This window comes from Staurois parvus, unplaced genomic scaffold (assembly GCF_062004578.1).
Source record: "Staurois parvus isolate SC_StPar_1 unplaced genomic scaffold, SC_StPar_1.0 ptg000262l, whole genome shotgun sequence".
NCBI lineage: Eukaryota > Metazoa > Chordata > Amphibia > Anura > Ranidae > Staurois > Staurois parvus.
In genome coordinates, this window is record NW_028318058.1 from 8,416,698 (window position 1) to 8,433,285 (window position 16,588).

Genomic DNA, 16,588 nt, shown 5'->3' on the forward strand with positions numbered 1-16,588 from the left:
TGACGGCTTGTAGTTCTCTACTGTAGCACTGGTGAGTGCTCTCATAGTCCAAGAACTGCCTGCCCCTGAGATTGCACCCTTGATCTGCTGATCATGGGTGCAATGCTCTGCAGGCTCCTCAGCAAAAAAAATAATAAATGCACTTTTTTTACCTGCTGAAAAATATGCATTTTTATTTTTTCAAAAGTGAACTTATCTTTTAATGTAACATTAGAAAAAGATTAAGTGATTAAGTTTCACACTGACATAAATTAACATGACATTTTTACAGAATTGAAATCACTAAAATTCTGAAGACATTGAGTTAACAAGTTTTCAATTTCATGCAGTAAACATGAATGTCATTTAGAGCATTTCACCTATAATTTAGGAATTAATGGCAGATGGAATTTTTAACTGCTTTTGTGCATTTATTATTAAATTAGATTTTTTTTTCTTAAATGGGGGGGGGGTCTAAGTCTCTTCAGTGGATACCCAATCCAGACCCCCTATGTTCCCTTACAACAATAGCTCATTTTTGTAGTAGTCTGTTTCTGCGGGAAGAGGCAAGGCAGAGTTAGACGGACAAAAAATCCTGATGCTGTGGCAGCTGACATCATTATCATTTTCTACAATAATAAGGAGTCCAATGTTGCTATAGAGCAGAGGGCCAGGAGCTAACTGATTCTGTGTTGGTCCATGCCTGTTAGTGACATGCAGTGGTTTTAGTATTTATTTATTTCAGGTACTTATATAGCGCTGTCAATTTACACAGCACTTTACATATATATATTGTACATTCACATCAGTCCCTAACCCTCAAGGGGCATACAATCTAAGGTCCCCAACTCACATTCATACATACACATACTAGGGACAATTTAGACAGGATTCAATTCACCTACCAGCATGTCTTTGGAGTGTAGGAGGAAACCAGAGTACCCGGAGGAAACCCACACAGGCACAGGGAGAACATGCAAACTCAAGGCAGGTGGTGCCGTGGTTGGGATTCAAACCAGCGACCCTAGTACTGCCAGGCGGAAGTGCTAACCATTTAGCCACTGTGCTAACCCAGTACTACATATTGCCGCAGCAGCTGGCTTAAAACCCATCCCCATGATGATAATAGCCCCCCTCCCACCCCCATCTTACTGATTGCTTAGCTGAAGACATGGTCAAGTGATGCCCAAACCTTCTCTTATACTTATTTCCAGCAGGATCCGTCTTTGGGTGTTCACATAACTGCCTGTGTGGTGTGGATACTTCCTATCAGCTGTCCAGTGGTGGGGCCCTCATGGGAACCAGAAGAGGGGGTGACATCCCAGGGGAAATGGTAGCGGGACTGGCTATCAAGGGGTACAAAGAATTGCTGGATTAGGGTTTCTCTGCACCCAAAAAAAAGGTACCAACAAGGGTACTAGAGGGGTGGCTGTAACTTGCTGCACTGTGTACAGAATAATAAAAACCCTACAGGATAGTTTAGAATAGGGAGGGAGGGATGGCAGAAAAGTAATATTTTGCCTAAAATGGAACCTTAAAGTGGAACTGCACTGCATCTGAGCACCACAAACCAAAAATGTTATTTAATTCATTGTTATTATTCAAAGCAAACTCCCCCATCCATTCATGTTTCCATGTTTTATTTTGCTGAAAAATCACTTTGAAAAACACCCCCTGGCATTTCTGGCTGTGGCCATCTTGAGTAAGGGCAGATGATTCATGTAGCATTTACTTCCTGGAATCCATCTGCGCTTTAGCTCAGGCATTGGCTAAGCTGAGAATCCTCCCTCCCGTCCTGAAGACTGCTGGAATGTATGACACATTTGCCTAGGCATGGAATCCAGGAAGTAGCTGAGGAAATATTAAAAAAAAAAGTTTAAAACAAGTAAATATGATATACTTTCCTACTTTACTAATACTAGCATCATAAGAATTAAAAATTGTCCATGTTGATTGAGTGAGTAACATTCCACTAATTTTTGAGGCACAACAGGCCACACAATGAGCACTGGCAGTGAGCAATATGTTGGGTGCCAGAGCTATAGATCAAACAAATTGCTACATAGCCATTTATCACATGCTTGTTATACTCACTGTGGAACCTAGGGGGTTAATCCTCTGCATTGTATAAAAATGCTGTCTGAGCCTGACTTCTCTGATCCTCCACTTCTTCCAGTGACCCCCTCTTATCTCCTCATAAGACATACTGTGTGGAGTCACTCTGCACATACTCAGTTTGGTGTGTATTGCTAGAGAGGTTTTTATTTTCTTGGGAAAGTGCATGTGATCAGCACAGGGCCAATCAGCACTGTCCAGACAGAGTTCAGGGGTCCTAGATCCTCCTAGAGCAGAATGAAAATCCTCCTACAAGCTTTAACATGTGCTCAGCTGGACACTGATAGAAGTCACAAGACTGCTCTAACTGCTGATGAGAAAAGGTATTTAGTAGTTTATATTTACTAAAATAATCGCACTTCCATGTTCTGTGTACTGTGGGAGACCAGATATAGTGAATACAGGGTCCTGGGCTTAGTAACACTTTAAGCTCTGTAACATATTCAAAATGTTCCATTTTTCAACAAAAAGCACCACAAAACTACTAATTCACTTCTTGGTTATTTCTCATTTCAACTATTGCATTTCCTTTCTTGTTAGCCCACTTTTACACAAGCTATCCCCTCTGAAGTCTATCATGAATGCTGCTGCCGGATTCATCAACCTTGTCAGCAGCTCAGTGTGTGGCACCCCTCTCTGTCAATCCCTCTACTAGCTTCTGCTTGTCCAACGTATACAATTAAAAATACTAACATACAAAGTCATTCACAATTCTTCCCCCCAGCTACATCATCAACCTCATCTCAAAATACCACCCAAAATGTCCTCTCCTGCCATGAGCTCTTGCTCTCTAGCTCTTTGTCATGTCCCTACATGCTCTCCTCTCCCATTCTCTGGAACTCCCTACTCCAATCTGTCCAGCTATCTCTTACTCTGTCTGGCTATAGGTGATTCCTGAAAATTAATCTCTATCCCACCTCCATCTAACAAATGGACATCTACTTTCTCCATCAGCTCATCTCTCACAATTATTACCTTTTGTATTATCGCCTCTAGACTCCCCTCCCACACCCCCATACCCCAACACCCTTTTAGAATGTATGGTCTCATAAGCAGAACCCTCAAAATCCTATTATTTTTAATTGTATGGTATTGTGGCATTATATAAATACTGTATTATGATGATAATAATAATATGCAGTGCTTGCTGAATTTGCCTAAAAATGTCCAGAGGTAGCCACAAATATAAAGAAATAAGTAATACTGCTACATTTTGTACATTTTGGAGTTTGACCCCTATAACCCTGCTATCCTAGATACAAATCCCCAAATAGCTCATTGGAAATACAACAGAGAATAATTGTATATATTTAATATGAAAGTCTACCTAGACTGGTAGACCAGTAATTGCTCACATTGCAATGGCACACGTTGTAATAAAGATACCGTAGGTAGATCATTTTAAATGGAGAGCAGGTTCACACAGATGTTTAGAGACCCTTAGAGGAAAGTACCCTGCAACTCTGGATTAAAACTGGGAACAATCCCCTAACTCCACCTAACCTGTTAATAAGAATGGGTGAAACACCCATATGTCAAGAGCTGCCACGTCTCTTTAGCTAAATTACAAAGAAGATTGTCTCCCATGGGATTGTATTGCAGCCAAAACTACAACAATATATACAAGGAAAAAAAAAGACTTTTATTGTACAAATTGTGTGCATAAAAATACTCAATAAAAGCAAATTGGCAAGTAAACTCTGATTATTGACATGTACATTCATAAACAAGTTAATACATATAAGGCATTTTAAAAATTGTTTGCCATAGTTCCCCAACGAGTTTTGATTAATATATAATCTTCATCAGGGATAGTAAAAGTACACAAATTATGAGAGTGAAGAGAAAAAGTAATTCAGTATAGGCATCAAAGGACCCCAAGATCCTAGATTGTAAGCTCAAAAGAGCAGGGCCCTCAAACCTCTCGTGTTTTGTTTTGCTACTGTAATGTCTCATGTACTGTCCCCTATTATAATGTACAGCACTGAGCAAACCTTTTGGCGCTATATAATTACTGTATAATAATAATAATAATAATAATATTAAGACCCAAACAAGCCCAACATCAAAGCCCACATTGGGCCGGGATGGCTCCACACGGCCAGCTAAGGCAAGCAAACATCCCCAACAATGTCCTGAATGTAAGAATCTTAGATAACAGGATACAGGAAAGAAACTACCATTGAACTTCACAATTTGAGGTTGAGATTTAGGAGATTGTAGCAGATCATATACATGAGTGACAGCAACTTTTGTGATCCTGACAAGGAGGCAGATGCTTGAAGTTCAATGATGTTTTCTTTTGTGTATCCTGTCATCCAAGATTTTTACATTCAGGACTTTTTTCACAGGTGTTTGCTTGCCTTTGCTGTCCTTGGGGAGCCATCCCGGCCCTTTGTAGGCTTTGATGATGGGCTTGTTTGGGCCTTGGGGTCCTTTGAGGTGAATACTGAATGACTTTTACTCTTCACTCTGGTGATTTGTTTACTTCTACTACCCCCTGAAGAAGATTATATATTAATCGAAACTCTTTGGGGAACTGTGGCAAAGAATGTTTGAGAATGCCTTACAGTTGTGGCCAAAATTATTCAACCCCCACTGAAATTGAGTGTTTTGGCCAGTTTGACATTGCTTTTGATCATTCAGTCATCTTGCTTACATTTACATTAAAGAGGCACTTGTAGGTCAGACAAATATAACATAACAGTTATAATGAAATAACCACAAATGTCTTTTCTGTGCTCACAGCATTATCAGTTTTATTCAACCCCCAAGTGACATTCAATCTTAGTACTTAGTACAGCATCCTTTTACAGTTATAACAGCTTTTAAACGTGAAGCATAGCTTGACACAAGTGTCTTGCAGCGATCTACGGGTATCTTCGCCCATTCTTCATGGGCAAAGGCCTCCAGTTCAGTCACATTCTTAGGCTTGCGCACTGCAACTGCTTTCTTTAAGTCCCACCAGAGGTTCTCAATCGGATTTAAGTCTGGTGACTGCGATGGCCACTCCAAAATGTTCCAGCCTTTCCTCTGCAACCATGCTCTAGTGGACTTGGAGGTATGCTTGGGATCATTGTCCTGTTGAAAGGTCCAACGTCTCCCAAGCCTCAGGTGTGTGACGGACTGCATCACGTTTCCATCCAATATCTCCTGGTACTGAAGAGAATTCATGGTACCTTGCACACGCTGAAGCTTCCCTGTACCTGCAGAAGCAAAACAGCCCCAAAGCATGATTGACCCTCCACCATGCTTCACAGTAGGCAAGGTGTTCTTTTCATCATAGGCCTTGTTCTTCCTCCTCCAAACATAGCGTTGATCCATGGGCCCAAACAGTTCTAATTTTGTTTCATCAGTCCACAGAACACTATCCCACAACTTTTGTGGTTTGTCCACATGGCTTTTGGCATACTGCAGTCGACTCTTCTTATTCTTTGGAGACAGCAAGGGGGTACGCCTGGGAGTTCTGGCACGGAGGCCTTCATTACGCAGTGTGCGTCTTATTGTCTGGGCTGAAACTTCTGTACCCACATCTGACAAATCTTTTCTCAGTTCCTCAGCAGTCACACGGGGACTTCTCTCCACTCTACGCTTCAGGTAGCGCACAGCAGTCGAAGTCAGCATCTTCTTTCTGCCACGACCAGGTAGCGTTTCAACAGTGCCCTTTGCCTTGAATTTGCGAATGATGCTTCCTAAGGTGTCTCTTGGTATGTTTAACATCTTTGCAATCTTCTTATAGCCATTGCCCTTCCTGTGAAGAGAAATCACCTCTTCTCTTGTCTTCCTGGACCATTCTCTTGCCTTCACCATGTTTGTAACCACACCAGTAAATGTCTAGAAGGAGCTGAGTATCACAGTCATTTTAAAGCTGCCTAATTGGTGCTTATTATGCTTGATTGCTGCTCGGTGACATCCACAGGTGTTTTCAATACCTGATGGAAAGCACCTGTATGAACCTCTGTTCTTCAGAGTGGTAGTCTTTAAGGGGTTGAATAATTGTGGCAATGAAGAAACCACATAAGAACCATTTACTACTGTATTACATAAACAATTGATGTCATTTTAGTTGCATTTGGGTAGTTACAACGTCCTTGTAGGATTTGATTCTGAATACAATTCCAAATGTACACTATAGTCCCTAAACCCCTTTACAGCATTGGGGGTTGAATAATTTTGGCCACAACTGTATATGTATTAACCTACTGTATGCCCAGAATTTAGGCGTACACTGTTTATGAATGTACACCTCAATAAGCAGAGTTTACATTGTCAACTTGCTTTTATTGAGTGTTTTTATCCGCACAAGATTTGTACAATAAAAGTTTTTTTTTCATTATTTTATATATTTTTGTAGTTTTGGCTACATTAAAGTCCCATGGGAGACAATCTACTTTACTCCCCCTAACCCCACCCGCATCTAACTAAACACTGAAACATAAAAACAACCTAATCTAAATGCCCATTTTACTCATTGCAGTATGTGCTGTTTTTGTCCCAAATATTTTATTTTCTTCCATGTAAAAGGGAGGGGGGGGGTCCTTCTTCAGTTGTCCACATCACTTCTGTATTTTCTGTTCAGAGATGGAGTTCCCTCAGAATCCAGAAGAGTATGACATCAGCAAAAGCCTGTTCAGATATATTTGTAGTGTTCTATTATAAGTTGCCAGCACACGAAAACTGAGCCAGTGTGGGTCATTGACAGCAAACTTAGGTAAGTATAAGATTCATCATACTTTTTAATCTTTTTATATTTTTATATGCTGTTTTTTTTAATATGATAAAACAAATAAAAAGCATTGTAGCAGTGGAGGGTAAACTGGGACAGAGGTCAATTTCTGCTCAGAGATAGGATTTGCCTTAATTACCAAACAGACACCACAGCACGCTAGCATTGTGTAGTACATGGAATCTGCTTTATTTAATTTAAAATGGATTACAAACTACTGCCAAACATGTATTATTAATCACTTATAATGCAAGCTTAGAAAAGCAGTGCAGAACTCCATAAAAGCCAATATCCAGGACAGGGGCGGACTGACCATTTGGAAACTCGGGCACTGCCCGAGGGCCCGGGGTCAGTAGGGGGCCACATGAGATGCCCCTGGTACCTTTTTCATAGGCTTTTTTGAGTTTGGGCAAGGACACAGGGGCCCCATGATCCCCTATTGCCCGGGGGCCCCATGAGTTGTCAGTCCACCCCTGATCCAGGATAAGGTAAATGACCACACTTGTTTACACAGTAACAGTCCTCACCATCATAGCGGTATATTATTCAGACTCAAAAGGTTTGCCCTCTAGGATAGGTATGTACAGTGAATTTCACTGCTTGAAACACAGAGCTAGCTCAGACTCAATAGCCCACAACGTTCTCAGATAGGCAAGTCCCTCTGGCAAATGCCAGTATTGCTAACATGATAATATGGAAGTGTTGCTAAAGTGAAGAAGAACCTTTTTTTGTGGAAAAATGTTCAATTGTGAGAAATTCTTTGCAACGATTAGCAATCATGCAAATATAAAGCAATCAAAAATTTAGAAGACACTTTTTCATAATCTGGTCATTTGCCTTGCCATGAAAGGCCTGTTATTTGCTTTCTTTACATCTAATCACTGCATCATTATGTAACAAAAAAAATAAACTTCACCTATAGTTATACTTCACCCCTCCTAGCACACATCTTCTTTCCCCTCAAATTTTCCACCCTAGCACTCCTCTCCCCCTAATCCCCCCTCCTAGAATAAATCCCCCCAATCCCTCTTCCTAGCACATCCCCCCTTCAAATTACCCTTCCCAGCACAAATCTTTCTTCTCCATCCAAACCTCCTATCCTAGCACAAATCCCCCCTCCTAGCACATCTGCTCCCAATCCCGCCTCCTAGCACAATTTCCCCCCCATCCCCCTCCTAATACAAAATCCCCCATATGCCTCTCCTAGCACAAATTTCCTCCCGATTCCCTCTCCTAGCACTTCCCCCCATCCCCCCTCCTACCCAAATTCCCCCCAATCCTCCCTTCTAGCACAACCCCCTCCATCCCCTCTCCTAGCACAACCCCCCCCCCCAATTATCCCTTCTAGCACAACCCCCCAATCTCCTCTCCTAGACCAACCCCCCCCAATCCTCCCTTCAAGCACAATCCCCTCCAATCCCCTCTCCTACCACAAATCCCCCACAATCCTTCCTTCTAGCACAAGGGATGATGCAGCAACTCAAAATGGTACTCAGTAGTTTGTATGGCCCCCACGTGCTTGTATGCATGACTGACAATGTTGACAATGTTGGGGCATGCTCCTAATGAGACGATGGATGGTGTCCTTGAGTAATTCCTCCCAGATCTGGACCAGGGCATCACTGAGCTCCTGAACAGTCTGAGGTGCATCTTGACGGTGTCGGATGGACCAAAATATGATATCCCAGAGTTGTTCTATTGGATTTAGGTCAGGCGAGCGTGGGGACCATTCAATGGTATCAATTTCTTCATCATCCAGGAACTGCCTGCATACTCTCACCACATGAGGTCAGGCATTGTAGTGCACCAGAAGGAACACAGGACCCACTGCACCAGCATAGGGTCTGACAATGGGTCCAAGGATTTCATCCCGATACCTCATGGCAGTCAGGGTGCCATTGTCTAGCCTGTAGAGGTCTGTGCGTACCTCCATGGATATGCCTTCCCAGACCATCACTGACCCACCACCAAATGATAATGCTGAACAATGTTGCAGGCAGCATAACATTCTCCATGGCTTCTCCAGACCCTTTCACGTCTGTCACGTGTGCTCAGGGTGAACCTGCTCTCATCTGTGAAAAGCAAAGGGCGCCAGTGGCGGACCTGCCAATTCTGGTGTTCAATGGCAAATGCCAATCGAGCTCTATGGTGCCAGGCAGTAAGCACAGGGCCCACTAGAGGATGTCAGGCCCTCAGGCCACCCTCATGAAGTCTGTTTCTGATTGTTTGGTCATAGACATTCACAGCATTGGCCTGCTGGAGGTCATTTTGTAGGGCTCTGGCAGTGCTCATCCTTTTCCTCCTTGCACAAAGGAGCAGATACTGGTCCTGCTAATAGGTTAAGGACCTTCTTTGACCCTGTCCAGCTTTCCTAGAGTATCTGCCTGACTCCTGGAATCTCCTCCATGCTCTTGAGACTGTGCTGGGAGACACAGCAAACCTTCTGGCAATGGCACGTATTGATGTGCCATTCTGGAGGAGTTGGATTGCCTGTGCAACCTCTGCAGGGTCAAGGTATCTCCTCAAGCTACCAGTAGTGACATTGACCCTAGCCAAATGTAAAACTAGTGAAAAACAGTCCGAGAAGATGAGTAGGGAAAAAAATGTCAGTGGCCTCCAACTGTAAAACCATTCCTGTTTTGGGAGTCATCTCATTGTTGCCCATCTAGTGCATCTGTTGTTAATTTCATTAACACCAAAGCAACTGAAACTTATTAACAACCCCCTCTGCTACTTAATCAGACCAGATCAATATCCCAGGAGTTTAATTGACTTGATGCTATACTCTGATTAAAAAGTGATCCTTTAATTTTTTTGAGCAGTGTATTTACTTATCCCATAGTTCAGCTTTAAAGGATAAGTTCATCTTTGGGAACCTGTTACATGTTCCACCCATTTTTAGGGTAGAACATGTAACATGTTCCCACCGCTGTAGCCTCTCCCCTATTCGCCACCTCTAGTGACAGCAAGTTTGGGGATCTTCTCCCCAAACTTGCTGTCACAATTTTTTTTTTTAAACTTAGCTGCGGGGGGCACCGTCCACCCCACCACATCATTTATTCACAGAATTCTGCGAATGAGAAAACGGGAGCCTAAGATTGCATCTGAGATTGCACCTAAAAAAATAATAAATGCATATTCTTTAACCTGCAAATAAGATGTGAATTTATTATTTTTTTAAGGTATATAACAAGAGGATTATCCTTTTTTCTGGTAAATACAGAATGATTCTTTCACTGAAGATTCAGCAAATCAACAAATCACTATAGTCGGTAAAAAGAATAATGGTGGGTCCGGTAACATGCCAATTTTGGGAAAAGAAGGAAAATCATTCATCTCCTTGATTGATGAGATAGTGGCTCATATGCCTCAAGCTGGTCATAGACAGGAAATCTGTTTTCTTATTATTAAATATCCTTTTAGCTTACAATATGAACAGATAAAAGGATGAGAAAATTGTTTAAAGTAATATGGAGGAAAATAGGTCTCCATCTTTTTGTCTCACTTATTTGCCATCTATTTGATCATATGATGGGCCTGGATGAAATGATAGCTCATGAAAAACACATACAACATGAAAATAGGCATAGCCAAAACCATACAAATGTATGTAAGTGCATAAACAGTATTGCTGTTAGCAAAAAACAGCAAAATGTAATTACCTTCAAAGTATTGAACACAGGAAGACTGATAAAGAAATACACACTTAAGCCAGTCATAGATGGATTTAATCTCAGCCAGTTCAGCAGGGACCAGCCAAGATTCGATCCATCTATGGGCAAGCTGATTGTACTGAAATCGATCTATTGATACGATTTCTTTCATGTGATCATTGCTGGCGGTTATAGCCACCTGCAAGTGACCATTGTGTTCTGCAGGGAAGCCTCCCCATCAGCAGAACACTGACTGTGTTGATGGGGAATGGAGCAATTTTATTTCCTTCCACCCATGGTGGAAGGAAAGAAGATCACACAATCTTTGGTCTGCATTAGGTGCAGAAGACAAACTATAACAACCAAAGGACATTTTTCTAACAGCAGAACTAAAGTTTAGAATTTTTTTTAAAGCTAACTTTCTGCAATTGCAAATTAAAAATATCACATACAGTGGTTGCAGTAGTTGGAACAGAATATTGGAGTAAGACATTGAAAAGTTGAAATCCAAAAAAAGGGGTTTTATTGCAAACATGATAGCCAACACGTTTCAAGGGCCACATTTTTGCCCCTTCTTCAGGATATAAGGGATCTGCTGTTATAGACTCAGAGCATAAATAAAATTTGGAAAATTGGATAATAAAAGGACTTGGTCTTCTTCAGCCACTGGACAGTTGCATTAAGTAAAAAAAGTAACAAGAGGTTGGTAAAAGAGGAGAGAGGCTGAATTAGGGTGGCCAAAGAATCACTCTATTACATGCCTGGTTCCTGGCAAACAATGTAAGTAGCTTCTACAGAGGGTTTCCTGTTTCCGATTTCCCTCAGACAGCAGAACCAACTTCTTCGACTTTTAATAATGCAGAGGAGAGGAAATAGAACAGACTTTGCAAGATGACATAGGAATGACATAAATGATGGATACAGCAAAATGTAACACACATTTACAAGAATACATACAATAACTATTTTAACTTCAAAGCATTAGAAAATATTCTTTATTAGGTGTGATGGACTGCCTGACACCCCGCCTGGGTGATTCTGTCAGAGAATTGATTCCTCGCCACTGGGACACAGGACCAAGGTATTATAGCTGGGCATTGCACCCAAGGACAAGACAACACTAGCTTAGGTGCAACTGCAACTGTTTATTGAACAAGAATACAGGTTTTTATACACTTCAGAAATAGGGGCAGTTTAAACATGTATAATAAAAACAAATATTACACATTAGGATAAACATCCCACATCAGTTGGATAATGAGGTAAAGTTGACACAAGACTAATCCCATCATGTAGGAACCTCCAGCAGGAATAGCCAACAGGTAGAAACAATAGGTGACTTAATTAACTCAACTGACAATGGAACAAGTACACAACAGTAAACACATAACAACTTAATAAACAGATTACAGAAAGGGACCTCAGCATCAAGTTGTTTTCAGCTGATTATATTAACATCTGAGTCTCTGAGTCTAGAAAGAGGGTTGAAGCAGTCAATGCTGGTTTGGGCACAGAGGCCCCAAAGCTGTATCTGGGTCCTCCAGTTGTCAAAATCTGTTTCGGGGAGATACTGTATGCACTTGAATCCAAAGTAAAACTTCTCCAAGGTCCCCCCCCCAGGCACACACCTCCCAAAGAATAGAGAAAACTCAGATGCCAGGGCTCATAGTCAGTAGGCAAGAGGCTGGCCTGCAGTCCCCTCCAAAATCCCCTGTCTCGGTTGGGTCTGTCATCTTAGGTATTTAAATCACTTATTGTCCATTACTGAAATAGAGGTGGGAATTGGGACCCCCTACAAAAGTATGCTATCCTGCAGTCTTCCAAGCTAGTCCCTACTCGGCCCCAACACCCCCACCCTGTCTTCCTGTCTTTATATTTTGCCAATGTTATTGGCAAGCTGGGACCATTGGTTATGACAGGCAATTAAAGTTGAACTCCTGCTATAATCTTTATAGCATACTTACATTGGTCTAGCTTGGCACAACGTAAGTATACACATCTTATACTTGAGGGGCTGCTGTGGAAGCTGACAATTGCTGTAGCAGTAGGTGCTTCTACAGTGATAGCTTGTGGGATTGTGTGAAAGGCTTTCCCGCTGCACACTGACCACAGAGGGTTGCTCATTCGACACTTCAACCATTCATAGAACACCTTGTATGTTTTTATGTTAAGGTGTTCTCTGCTTGGACTAGATGGAGATCACTGAGTCACTGCCTCACCTCGTCCAACTTGAGAAAGCCTTGTATCCATTGAAAAAAATACAAGAGCTTCTACAAATTATGTCAGTGCCATGCAAGAGACCCTCTGTAGTCAGTGTGCAGTGGGGCAGTTACTCACATAGCAGAACCCAGATTATCATGGCTATCACTGTAGAAGCGCCAACTAACTACTACTACAGTGATTGTCAGATTCCCCAAAAGCCCCTCAGGCATAAGGTATGCATACTTACATACTTGGACCAATGAGTATGCAAAAAAGATTATACCTGGAGTTCAGTGTTAAACAAGTTGGAGATTTTGGCACTTACATTTCAATTTCATCTGTGACTGGCATGATGTTTATTTAACCACTTCAAAACCAGGTCAATTCGGACATTTCTTACATATATGTAAAAATCTGCATTTTTTTGCTGGCAAATTACTTAGAACCCCCAAACAGTATGTTTTCTGAAAGCAAAGTCCCTGGAGAATAAAATGGTGGGTATAGCAAATTTTTTATGTCACACAATATTTGCACAGCGGTTTATCATATGCAAATTTAAAAAAAAATACATTTTAATGAATTTTAGTGCACACAGACACAATATAATATCCAATATTTGGTAAAATATAAAAGATGATGTTACAGAGAGTAAAGAAATACCTAGCACAGCACACTTGAAAATTGTGTACGCCCCTGGAATGCCAACAAACTAGGGTACCTAAAAATCTTCATAGGTAACGCTTCAAAAGTCTTTACAGGTTACCAGCTAACAGTTACACAGGAGGTCTGGTGCTAGAACTATTGCTCTAACACTTATGTTTGCGACAATACCTCATGTGTGGTACAATCACTGTTTACATACAGTCATGGCCAAAAATATTGGCACCCTGCATTTCTGTCAGATAATGCACCACTTCATCCAGAAAATTGTTGCAATTACAAATGTTTAGGCATTCTCATGTTTATTTATTTTGTTTGTGTTGGTATGACACAAAAAAGTGGAGAAAGAGAGCCAAATCTGACACATTCCACGCAAAACTCCAAAGATGGACTGCCACCCTCAGTTTAATATTTAGTAGCACACCCCTTGGAAAAAATAACTGAAATTAATTGCTTCCTGTAACCTTCAATTCGTTTCTTACACCTCTCTACTGGAATTTTGGACCACTCTTCTTTCGCCAACTGCTCCAGGTCTCTCAGATTGGAAGGGTTCCTTTTCCCAACTGCTGTTTTGAGATCTCTCCACAGGTGTGTTATGGGATTGAGATGTGGACTCATTGCTGGCCAGTTAAGTATTCTCCAGAGCTTTGCCTGAAACCATTTCTGGCAGATTTTTGACATGTGCTTTGGGTCATTGTCCTGCTATAACACCCATGACCTCTGACGGAGACCAAACTTTCTGACACGGGGCCCTACATTGCACCTCAGAATTCTTTGGTAGTCTTTAGATTTCATAATGCCATGCACACAATCAGGATTTCCAGTGCCTGAATCAGCAAAGTAACCCCAAAACAAAACAGGTAAGTTTTGGCAAACTCCAATCTGGCTGTTTTATGTTTCTGTGTCAGCAGTGGGGCCCTCCTGGGTCTCCTACCATAGCGTCCCTTTTCATTCAGATGGTGACTTATAGTGCGAGGTGGCAGAGTTGTACCCTGTGCCTGAAGGTCAGCTTGAATTTGTCTGCAAGCTGATCGAGGTTCTTTAGCCACCATGTGAACAAATCCTTTGTTGCAGTATTTGATCTATATTTCTCTTTCGTCCATGTCTAGAGAGATTATCTACAGTGCCATGGGCTGTAAACATCTTGACAATGTGGACACAGGAACATTAAGATCTCTGGAGATGGACTTGTAACCTTGAGATTGTTCATGCTTTTCCACAATTTTTGTTCTCAAATCCTCAGACAATTATTTGCTGCTCTTTCTCCTCTCCATGCTCCACGTGACACACAGAGACACACAACAGAAAGGTTGAGTCAATTTGTCACCATTTTAACTGGTTGCCGGTGTGATTTCTACATTGTCAGCACATGTTAACTGATACAGATTAGTTTTATTACGAATTATAGGAGCATCACAAACTTGGAATGCAATTATTTCTTACACTTTTGAAAAAGGTGCAATAATTTTGTCCAGTCCATTTTTGGAGTTTTGTGTGGAATGTGTCAGAATTGCCTTTTTGTTTCTCCACATTTTTGTGTCATACCAGTCCAAACAAAAGAAATAAACATTTGTAATTGCAACAATTTTCTGGGAGAAGTGGTGTATTATCTGACAGAAATGCAGGTGTGCCAATATTTTTGGCCATGACTGTATGTGTGTGGAACCCACATGCCAATCACATTTGCACATGAAAACTGGGGGACAAGGGTGCATTAAATGTTTTTCTTTAATTTTATGATTTATTTTATTTAAATTTTTTTACATTGTCTCTTTAATTTTTTTTATTGAACTTGATTGCTATCACAAAGGATGAACAACATCCCTTGTTATACTATAGGCCATGACAGGTCTTCTTTATGAAGAGATCTGGGGTAGACCCCAGATCTCTCCTTTGCCCTCCATAGCAGTTGATCCCATCACACCATTTTAACTTTAGAAGCACTTTGATCATAACTACATCTATCATATGTAGAGTATTAAAAACTTGGTTGATCTTGCTGTTCACTGGCATTACCTTCTTCTCTGTGTCTCCACTGCAGCATCAGATCTATGGATCGTCCATTCCACCTGTATTGCTCATGCTCTGGTATTAGTGAGGAGAAAGCCATTCCTCCTTTAACCTAGTATTGACAGCCCATGTGAATATTGAGTCATATCTGTGGGTGGATACTCAGTGTGTTCAGTGTTCAGTGCCAACCCTTTCCTCTCTTCTCCTCCATGTCTTGTGACCAGGGGCGGACTGACAACTCATGGGGCCCCCGGGCGATAGGGGATCATGGGGCCCCTGTGTCCTTGCCCAAACTCAAAAAAGCCTATGAAAAAGGTACCAGGGGCATCTCATGGGGCCCCCTACTGACCCCGGGCCCTCGGGCAGTGCCCGAGTTTCCAAATGGTCAGTCCACCCCTGCTTGTGACCACTACAGCACCAGTCAGTGCTGTATGGACACAGGAAGCAAGTAAAAACTTCCTTATATGATGTATATAGGATTTGTCATCAGATTCCCAGATGTTCCTCCTACAGATCTTACAGGAACACGTGGGAAAAGATCGCAAGACCACTACAACATGGAGCACATATAAGATGTAAATGAGAAACATAAGCTTTTTGTTGATACCACATATTTGAAGCAATCAATGGGATTTAATAGTTGTAAGTTTAATATCACCTTAGCCCTGGTTCACACTGAATGTGGCTTTGAAATCATGCTACTTCAGTGCGACTTCAAAGCGCAGATCAGTGCGATGTGCACTGTCAATTTCATTGCAGATTGTGAATTCATAAACAGATGTCTATGCAAGTCACAATGAAATTGGGAAAAAGTAGTACAGGAACCTTTTTCATAATTTCTGCCACATGAATTACAGCGATATAAACGGTTCCATTGCTGGCAATAGGGTGAGACTTGCTTGTAGCATGTAAGCATGACCTGCTACCTGTACCCAGCATACACACAGTGAAGGACACAGCCTCCATTCTGTTAAGAGTATCCATGTTATTCCCTCATTCTTTCCCCCTCCCTCTCTGAGAGGCACAGTGACATATGACAGCGTGTGTGTGTTAAAAGTGTCACAGGCCAGAGCCAGCAGGGGGACTATGAGCTATAGGACCCCCAAGGGAGCCGGGGCCTCGCTGTCCAAAGAACTTGTAAAATGTAACACCTCGTATAAGATAAGGCAAGCTTTCCCAGGAGTTCAAAAAACATTCCAAAGAAACACGACCAGATAACCTTTGTTAAAATCCATTTTTCCCC

General features: G+C 41.6%; 1 long non-coding RNA gene across 2 annotated transcripts in view; it reads right to left on the reverse strand.

Annotated features, from left to right (window-relative positions):
• Positions 1–383: 383 nt before the first annotated feature.
• The window catches only part of LOC149459383 (uncharacterized), a 187,892-nt gene continuing 171,687 nt past the window's right edge, over positions 384–16,588 (reverse strand). For both annotated transcript variants that reach the window (XR_016313292.1, XR_016313291.1), the window contains one exon: positions 384–1,830. This is a non-coding gene — a long non-coding RNA (uncharacterized LOC149459383). The remainder of the gene's footprint in view (positions 1,831–16,588) is intronic.